The sequence below is a fragment of the Bactrocera dorsalis genome, chromosome 6 (assembly GCF_023373825.1).
Source record: "Bactrocera dorsalis isolate Fly_Bdor chromosome 6, ASM2337382v1, whole genome shotgun sequence".
NCBI lineage: Eukaryota > Metazoa > Arthropoda > Insecta > Diptera > Tephritidae > Bactrocera > Bactrocera dorsalis.
The window spans coordinates 36,967,945-36,986,206 of NC_064308.1; the positions used below are offsets into that span (position 1 = coordinate 36,967,945).

Sequence of the window (18,262 nt, forward strand, 5' to 3'; positions counted from 1 at the left end):
ATGGGGGTCACTTGTTCTTGCTTGTTAGTCCTAGTATCATTTGTTCTGTGCTGTTTATTTGCAAAATGCGGATTTTTTTGTTGCTATTGCATCTTTTTCTCCGAATTATTGTCTCTGTTTCTAAACACAATGTTTTTGAGAAAATACTACACTGTTTCTTTTTTATTAAACTCTTGAAAATTTGTTTCACAAAGTCTTATGATTAGCTCCTTATATTTCTAAAATAAATTCCTTTCCGTCTATTTTGTAAACTTAGTTTTAATTCAAAATAAGCACTCTACTTACAATACTCGAAACATGTTTTTTATTATAAACTGCTTTCTGATGAATCCTCGGATCCTTGGAGTCCTTGTAGGATACGTTTTTAAAGATTTTAGCGATCCTCTGTGAGTCCTTGGGTCCTTTGAAGTCATTAAAGACACTCCACCGCAAAATACCTTGGTGATTTTTACTTTCTGGAGATTCCCTCGTATCTTCTTTACCCGGTTGGGCGCCAATTATTTTTAGGCACTAGTGTGCTTTATTCAGGCTCGATCAGAACTAAACTCTAAAACATTCTTACTCTTAAGTCTAATATCGGTATTCTGCTTGAGACGATTGTCTCATGTCTCTAATTGTGACTATAGTAATTTAGTGACTCTGTTAGTCAGGAGTCTCATTTTGGTATTCTGGCAGATACAGTGTAGTAGTATATTGTATAGTAGTATACTGTATCTGCCAGAATACCAAAATGAGACTCCTAACTAATAGAGTCATTAAATTACTATAGTCACAATTAGAGACATGAGACAATCGTCTCAAGCAGAATACCGATATAAGCCTAAGCCGTCCTCACTGCCGCTGCCGTCGTCGCTGTCGTTGCTATGTTTTGTCAGGTGCAGTGTCAGCGAATCCCATGATTACGCCGACTTGCGTGTAGTGTGAGTCGTTGCTTGTTTGCGCTATATTTGTGCTGCGCCAGCGTATCCCACGGCTACGGTAGCTTGTGAGTATCGTTTGTTGTTGCTTGTCGTTGGATCATAACTCGGGCCGTTGGTCATGGATTGGGGTGGTGTTAATGTTCAGCATTGCCTGAAACGGATGTTAGGCAGACAATGCTGACTTGGTATTTTGGTGGTTTGCGTTTCGAGTTAACTTATACAAATAAATATTTTTCTTACTAATAGAAATTAAATTTATCACAGCAATATTATGTATATGTATATTATGCATAAATTGCACAACTTTCTGATGCTTCTCGCAAAAATCTGCGTCGATCTGTATTCACGATCATACGTATACATATTTACGCATTTTTGTAGGCGAAGCTGTTACAGCGGCAAGGGGTGACAATCGGCGGCCATTACTTTTCTTATGCCATAGAAATTCTATTGCTACGAATATGGAAATGACAACGAAATAATGCAAATATGTATATTTCTAAAGGTCATTAATTTCTTTGAAGAAATGAAGGGAATAAATGATCCTGAGAAGTATAGTCTTAACTTTTCAACGGCCAACGCAGAGCATTTCAACCAAAAGGAATTTATTCATTAAAATCACCACTTAGAAGTCGTTTTATCCCTTGTAAGCGAACGATTTTCGAAGAAACATCATTTCTAATATGCCACAAGACAAAATTAGAAATGAACTTCTTAAACCTCACGCTGTCAGATAAAACGATATACCTCGTCATCGCGGGTCGATTTCCAAAAAATGTAAATGAAGACTAACTACAGAAATGATCCTGTAAAGTATAGACTTAATTTTTCAACGGCCAACGCAGAGTATTTCAACCATAAGATACGCAAAATAGTTGAGAGGTCGCAGAAATGAAAGACAAACGAAAGAAAAAGAAGTATAACTTCAATAATGCACAAGCATACAAATATACATATGCGCACACATGCGAATATGTCACCAACCAAAAATTGAAACGTTGTTCTACAAAAACAACAACAGCATAAGCATGGCAACATTGTGTAGTTGGTAGAAAAGCCGAGCTGTCACCGCTTCGCTTGCTGCTCGAACATTTTCGTAGACAAGGTTGCGTTAGATTCATATTGAGCAAGGTTGCGCAACCTGAATCTATCGCAACCTTTTCCGAACTCATATAAGAAGTATAACTCGGAGGTGCAAACATATACATACACACATACATATATGTAAGTGAAACTTTAAACGCGTTATTCTTGAAACGACATTTTTCAAATTACTGACATCATAATGTAACTAAAAATTAACCGATCGACTTCAAATTAAAACTGAGTATTGCTGAATAGAGTTACTATACAATGACCTACGATATTTTTGATTGGTTGAAAATTGTCATTTTGGCATTAAAAAAAACGACCATTTTTTTACCTAAAAAACCATTTTTTTTTTTCAAAATTACGCCATTTTGTTAATTTTTCAAAGATCGTAAGCCATTGTATAGGAAATGTTTTTGAGTTTAATAAACTTTTTGAATTTTTTGGCCGGAATCATGTCAGCAGTTGCGGCATTTTTTTGTTCTTTGGTATTTTCGAAGACAGCCCATAACTCCGTTATTTTTCAACATTTTTGTAAAAAAAAAATCTTTAAATATAGCTAAAAGTAAACCTTATTACGTACATAGAAGTTCGAAATATTCAATCGCGTACTTTCTCTTCAAAAAATTCACGAAATCGCCTAATTTTTCATGCGTCACACTGGTATAGCCCCTTTAGGCTACAATTATCTTGACCTACTACTTCCAATGTTCTTACATCTATTATAACTCTACTATTACTCTATTACCACATACATATGTATGTGCCTCTGAAGTAACTACAAGTTTCTATGTCCTTAAAGCAAATGTTGATTGAAGAAAAAACGAAGTTCCTGTGGCTAGTTTTTTTTTTCAAATGTCGTGGGCAAACCAAAACTTAATCACACTAGTATTCAGTTTAGGTAGATTTCGAATACAAAACTGATTGCGGAACCCTTAAGGTGTCTGCAATCTAGGTATGACCGAAGAAATAGGTAGAATGGAGCTGGTAGTTTCATTTTTATTTTATATAACAACCCCTCATGCCGAACTGCCGAACAATGCTGTTTCTCTTCGAGACATTTTAGTATGCTTTTGACGATTCTGTGGCACTGTTGTAGTTGCCTGAATCCAAATTGATGGTCTGGGATAAGGGATAAGGAATCCAAAACAGGCAACAATCGACGAAGAAATATTTTTGCCAATATTTTAGAGAATATTGTCAGCAAACTTATTGGTCTATAAGAGGTTATTTCGTTCTTGGGCTTGTTTGGCTTCGGAATCATTATAATTTTGGCACATTTCCATTGCGTAGGAAAGTGACTTAGCCTATAACCACAATTAAAGATTAAAACTAAGAGTAGCAGGCATTCCCTTGATAATTGTTTGATTGTCCATGCATCAATATTATCTGGACCAGGCGATCAAGAAATTTTCAACTGTGACACTTCTGATTGTACTTCAGTCAGTTTTACGTAATGTATTGGTTTATCCATTTGACATGGATTCTCAAGAAAAGTCTGAACATTTTTTCGCTGATGGTCAGTATTGAGAGCAAAAGGCTTGAAAGTATTCGCAAGGTGGTTGCCAAAGGCGTCGGCTTTTCTTTTGTCAGATCTACACCAATAGTTGTTGTCATCTTTTATTGGTACCTGTCGCTTCGGAGGACGTTTCAGGTATTTAGTAGCTTTCCACAGATTGTATTCGTCGTTTTTATTCAGAATATTCTGCAATAGATTCTTCTTTCAGCTCTGCCAACTTGGATTTTAATTCTTTAATTGATTTTTTTAGCCTGGTTTTGTCAACCGGGCTTCTGCTATTCTGCCAGATTCTTCGAAGTCGTCTTTTATTTTGTACCATCTGCGCTACTTCATCTGAATATGGCACATGGTTGGCACAGTATTAAATCAGATTGAATTAAGGTGGGAGATATAAAGAAGTTATAACAATCGCTCTACTACCGGTCTAGATTTTCAAAGAAGCTGCTTGAATTGATGGCACAGAAACTGGCTCTAAAACAATGTGTATTAGTAATGATTTTATAAGAATTGCAGAACCACCGTGTGCTTTACCGTCGGGTGGTTTGAAGTAATGAGATCGAATCCATTAATTTTAAAATAGGAGTTAGCGGTAAAGTGGGATTCTGAAACCAGTAATATATCCATACTGTTAGTTTTTATAAAATATTCAACTTCCCGTCTATGGCTGCTTAGTCCATTGGAATTCCAAATCGCTATTTTTAGACTTAATTGCATACCTTAGTTAAGAGAGAAGACATCATATTTATTAGTGTTGTGGTTAGCTCAATTTGTTTGGCAATCAATTTTTCGAGTTTGTCAATTTTTTCATTGCGAACTGTGGTTGTAGTAGAACTAAGTTGTCCTCTTGTTACATCAGCATAGCTAACATTTTTATGGTGAACTTGTTGTTCGGCATTTGTAGTTTGACCAAGGAAGGCCTTGTCTTACGAGTATTATAGGGTGATTTTTTAAGAGCTTGATAACTTTTTTTTAAAAAAAAACGCATAAAATTTGCAAAATCTCATCGGTTCTTTATTTGAAACGTTAGATTGGTTCATGACATTTACTTTTTGAAGATAATTTCATTTAAATGTTGACCGCGGCTGCGTCTTAGGTGGTCCATTCGGAAAGTCCAATTTTGGGCAACTTTTTCGAGCATTTCGGCCGGAATAGCCCGAATTTCTTCGGAAATGTTGTCTTCCAAAGCTGGAATAGTTGCTGGCTTATTTCTGTAGACTTTAGACTTGACGTAGCCCCACAAAAAATAGTCTAAAGGCGTTAAATCGCATGATCTTGGTGGCCAACTTACGGGTCCATTTCTTGAGATGAATTGTTGTCCGAAGTTTTCCCTCAAAATGGCCATAGAATCGCGAGCTGTGTGGCATGTAGCGCCATCTTGTTGAAACCACATGTCAACCAAGTTCAGTTCTTCCATTTTTGGCAACAAAAAGTTTGTTAGCATCGAACGATAGCGATCGCCATTCACCGTAACGTTGCGTCCAACAGCATCTTTGAAAAAATACGGTCCAATGATTCCACCAGCGTACAAACCACACCAAACAGTGCATTTTTCGGGATGCATGGGCAGTTCTTGAACGGCTTCTGGTTGCTCTTCACCCCAAATGCGGCAATTTTGCTTATTTACGTAGCCATTCAACCAGAAATGAGCCTCATCGCTGAACAAAATTAAAGCGCGAAACACATTTCGAACCGAACACTGATTTTGGTAATAAAATTCAATGATATGCAAGCGTTGCTCGTTAGTAAGTCTATTCATGATGAAATGTCAAAGCATACTGAGCATCTTTCTCTTTGACACCATGTCTGAAATCCCACGTGATCTGTCAAATACTAATGCATGAAAATCCTAACCTCAAAAAAATCACCCGTTATTAAGCGAGTCTTTTTTTGACACTAACTCCTGATAAATTCTACAACCTTTGTAATTAGCGGTATGATTTTGAAGGCAATTAAAGCATTTCGGTGGAGTTTCTTTATCTTTTGAACAAAGAGATGAGAGAAGGACGAGTGCACACTTTACTCATCGAAAGGCTTTTTGCAATATTGCTTGGTATGGCCGAATTTTTGACAGCGGTGGCATTGTACTAAATCGTTACATTTTCTACGTGGCTCAATCTTTATTACGGCATTGCATAAGCGATTTACGCCAAATACTTTTTTATTGTTTACTCAAGGCTCAAGATCAACAAAGAACATTGACATTGGCAATTGCTTTTGCATTCACAATATTTCGTACAATATGCCCGTTTTTTGCTAAGTCATGCTTGATATCATCGATAGGAGTTGAAAAGTGAACATTTTTTATAACTATTCGATATGGATTATCTTCTTTCAATTGATATGTATGAAAAGTAATATTATATTATTCGTCGCATCGGGTCAGGCTATACTATACCTAATATAAGGTTGTTAAAAAAGTCTTGCGGTATTTTCGCTAGTTGGCGCTGAAAGCGCGTAGTTCTAGTTTTATTCGTCGCATCGGGTCATGCTATACCTTTTTGGAAAGCTCATTTCACGCGCTAACACGTGTTTGATTGATTGTCGTTTCTTTTATGTCGTTCGTGAGTTATAGCGTCGCAAACATGGAGCTAAATAAAGAGAAAATACGGCATATTTTAAAGTACTACTACGATAAAGGAAAAAATGCATCTCAAGCCGCCAATAAAATTTGTGCAGTTTATGGACCCGATACAGTTTCCATTTCCACCGCACAACGATGGTTTCAACGTTTTCGTTCTGGTGTAGAGGTGGTCGAAGATGCGCCACGCTCCGGAAGGCCTGTCGTCGAAAATTGCGATAAAATCGCTGAATTGGTCAAAAGAGACCGGCATAGTAGCAGCCGTAGCATCGGTCAAGAGCTGGGAATGAGTCATCAAAAATTCATTTCAATTTCAATAAAAAAAAGATCAATAAAAATACCGCAAGACTTTTTTGACAACCAATTATTATTGGTATCTAAATAGCTAACAAGTTTTCTGTAGCAATCACTGTTTGAAGTCATCACACCTGCTTGTCCGTCCCTGCCTGACTTGTAGGTGAAATTTTCTTTACCAATAACAGTTGAAAAGCTTTTCAACATTTTATTTATATCACTCACTTGAGGTATAAAAATTGGTGGTGGTTTGTGAGAAACTACAGCAGTTAACATTGAGTCCTGTTTTTCCTTAGAATTGTGTTTATTACTTTGCATGTCCAAATCTAGCATAGAAAACCGGTTTGAGTTGTTGTTGTTTAGTTACTTTTGGGGAGTCTATGCTCATACGCTTTCTTGCTTTCTTCTTCTTCTTTACTGGCGTAGACACCGCTTACGCGATTATAGCCGAGTCAACAACAGCGCGCCAATCGTTTTTTCTCTTCGCTACGTGGCGCCAATTGGATATTCCAAGCGAGGCCAGGTCCTTCTCCACTTGGTCCTTCCACCGGAGTGGAGGTCTTCCTCTTCCTCTGCTTCCCGCGGCGGGTACTGCGTCGAATACTTTCAGAGCTGGAGTGTTTTCATCCATCCGGACAACATGACCTAGCCAGCGTAGCCGCTGTCTTTTAATTCGCTGAACTATGTCGATGTCGTCGTATATCTCGTACAGCTCATCGTTCCATCGGATGCGGTATTCGCCGTGGCCAACGCGCAAAGGACCATAAATCTTCCGCAGAACTTTTCTCTCGAAAACTCGCAACGTCGACTCATCGGTTGTTGTCATCGTCCAAGCCTCTGCACCATATAGCAGGACGGGAATTATGAGCGACTTATAGAGTTTGGTTTTTGTTCGTCGAGAGAGGACTTTACTTTTCAATTGCCTACTCAGTCCGAAGTAGCACCTGTTGGCAAGAGTAATCCTGCGTTGGATTTCTAGGCTGACATTGTTGGTGGTGTTAATGCTGGTTCCTAAATAGACGAAATTATCTACAACTTCAAAGTTATGACTGTCAACAGTGACGTGAGTGCCAAGTCGCGAGTGCGACGACTGTTTGTTTGATGACAGGAGATATTTCGTCTTGCCCTCGTTCACTGCCAGACCCATTTGCGTTGCTTCCTTGTTCAGTCTGGAGAAAGCAGAACTAACGGCGCGGGTGTTGAGACCGATGATATCAATATCATCGGCATACGCCAGCAGCTGTACACTCTTATAAAAGATTGTACCTGCTCGGTTCAGTTCTGCAGCTCTAATAATTTTCTCCAGCAGCAGATTGAAAAAGTCGCACGATAGGGAGTCGCCTTGTCTGAAACCTCGTTTGGTATCGAACGGCTCGGAGAGGTCCTTCCCGATCCTGACGGAGCTTTTGGTCCCGCTCAACGTCAGTTTACACAGCCGTATTAGTTTTGCGGGGATACCAAATTCAGACATTGCGGCATAAAGGCAGCTCCTTTTCGTGCTATCGAAAGCAGCTTTGAAATCGACGAATAGGTGGTGAGTGTCGATTCTCCTTTCACGGGTCTTTTCCAAGATTTGGCGCATGGTGAATATCTGGTCGGTTGTTGATTTTCCAGGTCTGAAGCCACACTGATAAGGTCCAATCAGTTTGTTGACGGTGGGCTTTAATCTTTCACACAATACGCTCGATAGAACCTTGTACGCGATGTTGAGGAGGCTAATCCCACGGTAGTTGGCGCAGATTGTGGGGTCTCCTTTTTTATGGATTGGGCATAGCACACTTAAATTCCGATCGTTGGGCATGCTCTCATCCGACCATATTTTGCAAAGAAGCTGATGCATGCTCCTTATCAGTTCTTCGCCGCCGTGTTTGAATAGCTCGGCCGGCAATCCGTCTGCCCCTGCCGCTTTGTTGTTCTTCAGGCGGGCAACTGCTATTCGAACTTCGTCATGGTCGGGCAATGGAACGTCTGCTCCATCGTCATCGATTGGGGTATCGGGTTCGCCTTCTCCTGGTGCTATGTGTTCACTGCCATTCAGCAGGCTGGAGAATTGTTCCCTCCATAATCTAAGTATGCTCTGGGCATCGGTGGCTAGATCACCTTTGGGGGTTCTACAGGAGTATGCTCCGGTCTTGAAACCTTCTGTAAGTCGCCGCATTTTTTCGTAGAATTTTCGAGCATTACCCCTGTCGGCCAGCTTATCAAGCTGCTCGTACTCACGCATTTCGGCCTCTTTCTTCTTCTGTCTGCAAATGCGTCTCGCTTCCCTCTTCAACTCTCGGTATCTATCCCATCCCGCACGTGTTGTGGTCGATCGTAACGTTGCGAGGTAGGCAGCCTGCTTTCTCTCCGCTGCGACACGGCACTTCTCATCGTACCAACTGTTCTTTTGCACTTTCCGAAAACCAATGGTTTCGGTTGCAGCTGTACGTAAGGAGTTTGAAATGCCGTCCCACAGTTCCCTTATACCGAGTTGTTGACGAGTGCTCTCAGAGAGCAGGAGTGCAAGCCGAGTAGAAAATCGTTCGGCTGTCTGTTGTGATTGCAGCTTCTCGACGTCGAACCTTCCTTGTGTTTGTTGGCGTGCGTTTTTTGCTGCACAGAGGCGGGTGCGAATCTTGGCTGCAACAAGATAGTGGTCCGAGTCGATGTTAAGACCTCGGAGCGCACGCACATCTAAAACACTGGAGACGTGTCTTCCGTCTATCACAACATGATCGATCTGGTTGGTGGTTTTTCGATCCGGAGACAGCCAGGTAGCTTGATGTATCTTCTTATGCTGGAATCTAGTACTACAGATAACCATATTTCGGGCCCCGGCGAAGTCGATCAGCCTCAACCCATTTGGGGATGTTTCCTCGTGGAGGCTGAATTTACCGACCGTAGTGCCAAAGATACCTTCTTAGCCCATCCTGGCGTTGAAGTCGCCAAGCACGATTTTGACATCGTGGCGGGGGCATCTCTCATAAGTGCGCTCCAAGCACTCATAAAAAGCATCTTTGGTCACATCGTCCTTCTCTTCCGTCGGGGCGTGGGCGCAAATCAGCGATATGTTGAAGAACCTCGCTTTGATGCGGATTGTGGCTAGACGTTCATTCTCCGGAGTGAATGATAGTACTCGGCGACGGAGTCTCTCTCTCACCACGAATCCAACACCAAACTTGCGCTCCTTTATATGGCCACTGTAGTAAATGTCACAAGGACCTACTCGTATCTGTCCTTGTCCCGTCCATCGCATTTCTTGGACGGCGGTGATGTCAGCCTTTATCTTTACGAGGACATCTACCAGCTGGGCAGCGGCACCTTCCCAATTAAGGGACCGGACATTCCAGGTGCATGCCCTCAAATCATAGTCCTTATTTCGTTTGCCATGGTCGTCATCAAAAGGGGGGTCTCTCATCCGAGGCTGTGTTTGCTTTTTCATTGGGGGTGTTTTTTTACGTGGCGGGTCCCAAACCCAGCGCACAACCCTATGCAGGGGATGTTTCGCCTTCTCACGTTAGCTCGCCTTCAAACGGATGTTCTTAGGCTACCCAGAGGATACTTGGTCAAAGACCGGAAGTCGTGAGCTGCTTGAGTCATATGTAAAAGAATCGTTTCTGGCCACTCCCAAGTGAATGGCGATCAGAGAACTTTCCTCACTTGCGTGAACTTCTACACATGACACCATCCTCCTTTCTTGCTTTAGGTAGGTACATATGTGGTTTGTCAGCCTTCGCTGTCCACAGTAAAAATATAGCATCATTAAATCGTCTTAACTTAACAGAAATTTGAAAAAAAATTGATAATTTTAAATAAAATTTATCGAAAAAAACGGTTTACGTAATAGATTACCTAGTGCCTAATTCCACCTTTTTTATTAATAAAATGGCGGCCTCAGTAAATATTTTTTTTTTCAAAGAAAACCACATTGAATTGTTTATCAAAAATCTAAAATAACAAAGAAATTAATCCTTTGATAATTTTTCCCATTTTGAGAAGTTTCATTGAAATCTACCTAGTCGTATACGAACTACCGTGGTCACGAGTTCAAAAAAAAAAATAAAGTTTTGAGTAAAACGTATTTGCAAAAAATTAATTTTTTATTATTCTGATTACCTCTAACCTCCTATGTCAATCAGCTTTATTCAGGGGTGTTGTGGAATCTGATAGTTGTCGGAATAATCGATAAAAAATTCAGATATTATTGGTTTGATGTTCGAAACAGAATTTGTATCGGTTTTGGGTGTCACGGAAACCAATTTTATCGGTTTTGCTATCAGAAACAAAGCAAGCAGATAGTCGCTCACAGATTTGAAATGTAAGTTAAGAAATCAAAATATTTTATTCTTACGAATTAATGTATCTTTATTTCTATGGTGGAAAACATAAGTATAAAACACGAAATGTCTTCATTATTGAGTTTTTGGAAAAAAAAAATCCGGATATGTAAAGATATTAGATTTACAAAACGTAATTTAACACCCAAATGCGTTTTTATTCATTCGATAAATGTTATCTCTTAAAATCTTTCTATAATTCGGAACTCATTAAAAACTTTAGTAAGAGTGCTTACATACATATGTATGTATTCATTTGCAAGTTCTGTCACATTAGAAAACAGTTGATTCGAATATTGGTTTTGCGTATGTTCGAAAAGACGACAATCCAAACAGATTTTGTGACATCTTTGAAAATCAGAATTGGTTTGCAATTCTGACAGCGACGCAATTCTGTCTTGGATTCAACAACAGCCCTGATTGTAAACTTGGTGGAAAAATTAACAAATTTGTGTTTTTCATATGGTGATCATATGAGAAATATGCTCACATGTGAAAAATTTCCCTAGTGCGAAAATTTTCGCTTATCGTAGATGTAATTTTTTCATGTGAAACCATGAAATTTCTTCAAAAAATAAAAAAACATTGTAAATGTTTTACAAAAAGGGAATAATAAGAAAGTGCATGTATTTTGCATGAAGTTACATGATTCTCAATAGCAAGGGCCACGACCGAAAATTTTCTAGTAGATACCCAGTATTCCTCCAAATATGTAAGTATGTATACCATTAAATCTTTTTTTGTAGCGGAGAATGCAAATTGCGCCTATCCACTCAAGGAATTTTTATTGACACCGTTCAGGCAAAATAGTACGGACTACACTACGGAAGAAAGAGAAAGTTTCAATAAGTACTTTTCAAAATATCGTGCGCGAATTGAGAATTGTTTTGGCATTTTAAAAGAAAAATTCGGTAGCTTGAAGGAATTGAAGTTTAGAATGATAAATGAGCAAAATAAAAAAGAATGCAATAAGTGGATCATGGTATGCTGCATTCTTCATAACATGCTAATCAATTTCCAAACTGAAAAAGAAGAAAGCGTTGAAATTAACCCACCTCAATATAGCTTACCACCAGGAAGTAACACAAGATCTAGCCTTCTTAACTTCATACAAAATCATAGATTAACTTAAAATACATCATTATTTAAACGTATATTTACTATTCATTAGTATTAGTATTCATATAAAAATGTGTTTTTTTTTAATTTAAAAATTAACATAAAAAGTAATTATTAAAAATAAACTTCAGGTACATTAATTCATTTCAGGTAATTTAAAATTCTCTTGCACCACTTCTTCCAATTCTTCCACTTATTTGTATTTGTGTTTCAATTCTTCCATTGCCAATCTTTTTTTCTCCTTCTTGCTTTTATCTTAACTCCACTTCTTTCTCTTAATTCCAACTCTTTCTCCTTAAAACTCATTTCTTGCTCCATTTTCTGCTTTTTCAGCTGTATCGTTTCAGACTACCGAACAGTTTTCGTTGTTTTCCAAACTTTCGTTCATTACTGCTGACTCAACCACTCTACTGCCGAAAATTTCTTCCATTTCATTAAAAACGTACACATTTTAAGTAAAGTGGCTGAAATAAAAATGTCTAGTTATTCTAAGTACCACTAGAAGAATGAATAACATTTAAATTCTCAAGTTTTGATGCGATTTACTTACTAGTCGTTCCGCTTCATTTTATGGTTTGAACCATTTACACAAATTCGCAATTGTCCTCAATACTATTTGCTTCACTTCTATACGCACGCAGAAACGTGAAAATTTTGTTTTATTTACAAAACAAAATCTTACCCTTCATAGTTTTGCCTTCCATACTCCCTGCACCAGTCGAACCTTCGCATGCATTTGCTTTGTTATAACGGGTGATTTTTTTGAGGTTAGGATTTTCATGCATTAGTATTTGACAGATCACGTGGGATTTCAGACATGGTGTCAAAGAGAAAGATGCTCAGTATGCTTTGACATTTCATCATGAATAGACTTACTAACGAGCAACGCTTGCAAATCATTGAATTTTATTACCAAAATCAGTGTTCGGTTCGAAATGTGTTTCGCGCGCGTGTTTTGTTCAGCGATGAGGCTCATTTCTGGTTGAATGGCTACGTAAATAAGCAAAATTGCCGCATTTGGGGTGAAGAGCAACCAGAAGCCGTTCAAGAACTGCCCATGCATCCCGAAAAATGCACTGTTTGGTGTGGTTTGTACGCTGGTGGAATCATTGGACCGTATTTTTTCAAAGATGCTGTTGGACGCAACGTTACGGTGAATGGCGATCGCTATCGTTCGATGCTAACAAACTTTTTGTTGCCAAAAATGGAAGAACTGAACTTGGTTGACATGTGGTTTCAACAAGATGGCGCTACATGTCACACAGCTCGCGATTCTATGGCCATTTTGAGGGAAAACTTCGGACAACAATTCATCTCAAGAAATGGACCCGTAAGTTGGCCACCAAGATCATGCGATTTAACGCCTTTAGACTATTTTTTGTGGGGCTACGTCAAGTCTAAAGTCTACAGAAATAAGCCAGCAACTATTCCAGCTTTGGAAGACAACATTTCCGAAGAAATTCGGGCTATTCCGGCCGAAATGCTCGAAAAAGTTGCCCAAAATTGGACTTTCCGAATGGACCACCTAAGACGCAGCCGCGGTCAACATTTAAATGAAATTATCTTCAAAAAGTAAATGTCATGAACCAATCTAACGTCTCAAATAAAGAACCGATGAGATTTTGCAAATTTTATGCGTTTTTTTTTTAAAAAAAGTTATCAAGCTCTTAAAAAATCACCCTATATGTTGTACGCATATAACGAACCTTCGAGCGTGTCAGCTTCCAGTCCACCGCAATGTTGCTCTCCTTTGAAAATCGTCTATAATACATTTGAGACGTTGGCTTCTATAATTAAAATTATAATAGATTACTTCTAAGCTGTATTTTAATTAATAGATTTACAAAATCCCTGTTTTGTGTCAAAAATTCACTCAACGCTTTTTCTTCTTCAAACAGCCACTTTCTGGTTGGGTTGGAACGCACCTGCTTTGCTTTTGTCTAAAAGCGCATTTAATTAGTTAAATTGTATTTATTATGCATTTTTATATTACCTGTATAACATTATATTGCTCCATTATTCCGAAAACCCTCGCCAAAAGAAATTTAAAAGAAATTTAAATTTAAACACAAATGTAACCACTACACAAAAGCAAATTGATGTAAACAGAAATCAGCTGATCAGTTATGACGAACCGAATACATAGCATTCAGAGTTGTGTTTGCGTAAACTTATTTTAGTAGGCAATCCAACAACAAATTTTTTACACTAGCATAAAAACTTATGGTTTTATGATTTTACGATGCTTTAAGACACGTTGTGAGTACCCCAAATATCTATTGCCAGTAATCTAACTGAAAGTCCCCGATTGTACGCCGGCAGTTTTTCCTTTATCTCCTTTTTATACAATATTATAAAGGTTTTTCCGATCGCGTAAAAGTTTACAAAAGTTATATGTAAATATGTAGTATTTGTTAGCATTACTTATCTTGGAAATACATAGAAGAGTGAAACGGTAATTTCCTTCATTTATGGCTTTGTGGTATTAAATGAAGGAAAGTACCGTTTCACTTTTCTATGTATTTCCAAGTTAAGCTTTGTTTTAATTTGTCCGTAGTTTTTGTTAAAGTTTTGAAAAGTGTTATGCTTCTAATTCTTTCGTTCTAACTATATGTCAACTTAAAGGTTTTACACATTTAGTTTATAGTTTTGTTGCTTGTATGCTTATGTGATGTCTCTGTACTTAACAGTGACATTCCATGTGTATGAATTATATTTTTGTGGTTTCACTCAGATTTTATTGTTTAATTAATGTTTATAAAGATGTACATATGAATACAACTGAATCTAGATGAATACAACTGAGTACAACTGAATATAACTTTTAAGTTTATGAGGATTCAACTCCTCTTGCTGATGACCACTTTTATAATGATCGATCCAATGATTTTGCATTTACTCATAACCTTCTGACGCTGTCAACTAGCGTCAGTATTTTTCCACATTATTAGTACCGTTATGCATTTAATGTGCTGGAATTCCAGGAATGTGAACGTCATCATCACTATTTACTTTGTGGTTGATGCAGGATTGCTGCGTTTGATAGCAAAGCATCAAAATTCTTACATTATTCCAGGAATATGAAAATGAAGAACAAAATAAATGAATCAAAAGCGATTTCCAACATAACCCAGCATACGAAAATGAGTAGCAAAATCAATCATCCAAAGATGATACCTCGTCCTCGAACGTCCTCGGATCGAAGTAAAGTCTATCTGAACCAGGCTGTTTTCGATGTTGGTATGTGCCTGTTGATTAGCGAATCTTTACGCAGTCACAAACATTCAATTTGCGGAAGCAATTACTTATCTTAAATTAATTACAATATATCTTATAAAGCTATACAGTAGGTATTTAAACTTAAATAGACACTCTCCTTCTTAGAACCTAAAGTTATTAAATTAACAATTTTTAAAGCAAAAGAGAAAAAAATATGATCTTTCAAAACATGAAAAAAGTGGTTGGTTTTGTTTACTTTTTTAAGTTCGGTTTGTCAACGTGTTATTCGTGTCTGCTTTTCACTAAATAATATGTTTTATCTAAGATTGCTCTTATGTATTCTTTTGCCATCTATTGTATTAAAACTGTTGTACCAATATCTTTCTCGATAATTTTCTGTAAAAAAACTTTATACATATTGTTGCCAAGTCTCTTGTTGCACCTTAAGAAGACATTTTCACCGGGATGATATGTTTTCATATTTTTATTTTGGTTACACCTTTTTAAAGAATCTTCCTGAGCTGCAACCAAAGATTTCTTAAGACTTACTAAACCTTCTTCTGAGTTCCCGTGAAACGCATCAATTGGCTTAGCATTAATCACGGAATGAATAATGAAATTGTACTTATGCGTTGCTAATAATACTAATTCGATCATGTCATCAATTTGCTGCTGCTGCTTAATACATCGGATAATTTCAAGTAGTGTGGAATGAAACCTTTCCACCTGACCATTGCTTGTACTGTGGAGAGTTGGTATAAAAAACTGACTAATAGAAAAATTGTCTCTAAGCAGTGTTGTAATAGCGTTTAATTTCAGGGATTTTTCATTGTTGGAAACGATAGTTTTAGTATTTTGGAATACCAAAAAGATTTCTAAAAGTGCATATCTGATATCGATCATGGTTCTGGACACAATAGGTTTCACGATAGCAAATTTAGTTAATTTGTCTACACAGGTCAGGAATAAATGTTTGGAAATTATAAATACACCAATGTGAAGGATTTCTCCTGGTTTATTAGGCATTGGGCTTTGACCTATCAATGCGTCTGGTGGTTTTACGTTGGTACTTATTTTGTAAACTTATTTTGCAGTTTGTAATTATTGTTTTAAGTATTTTTTTTCATATTTTGAAAATAGTACTCTCGCGAAATTTGCTGAAAGTTTTCATGTAACCCTCGATGGGCCCGATTGTCCTCGGTTGTAATTGCTTCCAGTTGGTTATCCTTATTGATTAAGTCAATGACGAAGAGCTCAGTATGAATAAACTTAACGCCAGGAAATGCCGATACTATAGAGTTTTGAATTTCACCCAATGTGGAAAGAGTACAGTGTATTCCATTGGTAACGTCAGGGTTAATAGCAAATTTTAGACACTTAATGAGATTTTCAACTGAATTGTATGTGATAATGTCTAATAATTTTTTGGAAAAGAATTTTTATATTTCTACTGCATAAGCCTGATTTAGCTAACAATAGCTGATTTCTAAATTGGTTTACGGAGTTTCTAACTGTCTTTACTTGATGATATCGCACTATGCATAGTTTCGGATGAGGTGATCTCATTAAAATTGTGAGAAAACTGTCTTGATAGAGCACCCGCTACTTTATTTTCTCTTCCGGGCTTATAATAAAACTTAGGTGAAAATTCCTCAATAAATGCGCGCCACCTTTTCATTTTGTTGTTTGGGTTTTTTTCTGACATCGCAAATATTAATGGTTGATGGTCAGTAAAAATTTTGATATCCTGTATTCCATATAAATAATGACGAAGTGTTTTCAACGGCCACACTATAGCAAGTAATTCACGTTCATTTACAGCGTAGTTTTCTTCACGCTTCGAAAGTGTTCGCGAAATCATAGTTATTGGACGCGCTTTTTGTGACAAAACTGCACCCAGTGCCTTCGACGAAGCATCGGTTGTAAGCTCAAATGGTTGGTTATAGTCGGGATATTGAAGTAAAACGTCTTCAGAAGCTAAAATATGATTAATTTTTTCGAATGCACGTAATGCTTCGTCGTCGAGATTGATTTTGACCTGTTTCGAAGTTTTTGCACCAACCTGTCCGTTTTCACCGCGAAGATACAGAGTTAAAGGTTTTACGATAGAGGCATAATATTTCACAAAACGTCGATAATATCCGGACAACCCGAGAAATGAACGCAAGGTACGCAGCGTTCTTGGGGGTTCATAATTGACGCTATCATGGACCTTTTCTGTGCAAGTTCTCTCAAGAAGTGTTTCTTTCCTTCAAACCTAAACCATCAAAAATGGTTTACATGCTTTCCTCTTGTGATGAGGAAGCCTCAGTTAATCCAGATAATAAAAAACCACGCATGATAGAGTTCTACAATTCTACAAAAGGTGGCGTTGACACATTTGATCAAATGTGCTCTGTAATGTCATGCAGCAGAAAAACCAATCGATGGCCAATGTGCGTTTTCTATGGAATGATGAATATAGCATGCATCAACAGCTACATACTTTATTGCCACAATGTCTCGGTACAGGGTGAAAAATACTGCCTAGGCGTGATTTTATGAAGAAGCTGTATTCGCAAGTTGTAGAACCTTGGCTGAAAATCCGACAGGAAATTCGTACCATGCCGACCCACACCAAAAACAAAATAACAGAGATATTATTTCCCAATAATGATGAAAATCAAGGTCAAAGCCAACTATCAGCCACCAATGACCTTCAATCAGCAGAGGCACCAACTAGTAATAAAAGGAAAACTTGCGGTCTATGTTCCTATAAAAAAGGCGCATGACAAAGTCGGTATGCGCAAAATGTAACACTGCAATTTGTGGTGAGCATAAAGTTGATTTTTGCATAAAATGCTCTTTAAAAAAATAGTTTTTATATCTTATTCAAAATATTTATAGTGTTTTTATTAAAGTACGCCAAAGAAGAAATGGCTGTTATGTGTTTCTCTATTTTAAGTTTTTTTTATAAATATGTTGTCTTCTCGGATCTTATTAAAACTAGTGCCTTAATTAAAGATGTGTTCAACAAATACAATTTGAAATAGAATATAAAATGAATGTTTTATTTTGTACAATAGTTCCTGAAATACTTTTTTTTGCAATTAAAATAAATAAAGATTGTTTAAATGCATGAAATAAAGACACTCTAACAATGCTCGTCGAATCGACGAATGGTTAGGATTTATAGGGGGCTACTGAAGGTTAGCTGTCTAGGGTT

General features: G+C 37.6%; 1 protein-coding gene and 1 pseudogene across 10 annotated transcripts in view; one reads left to right on the forward strand and one right to left on the reverse strand.

Annotated features, from left to right (window-relative positions):
• LOC105226621 (plasma membrane calcium-transporting ATPase 3) overlaps nt 1–18,262 on the forward strand; it is a 529,385-nt gene that overhangs the window by 324,502 nt on the left and 186,621 nt on the right. The gene's annotated exons all lie outside the window — the stretch shown is intronic.
• On the reverse strand, nt 1,541–1,743 carry LOC125779891 (small nucleolar RNA U3; annotated as a pseudogene).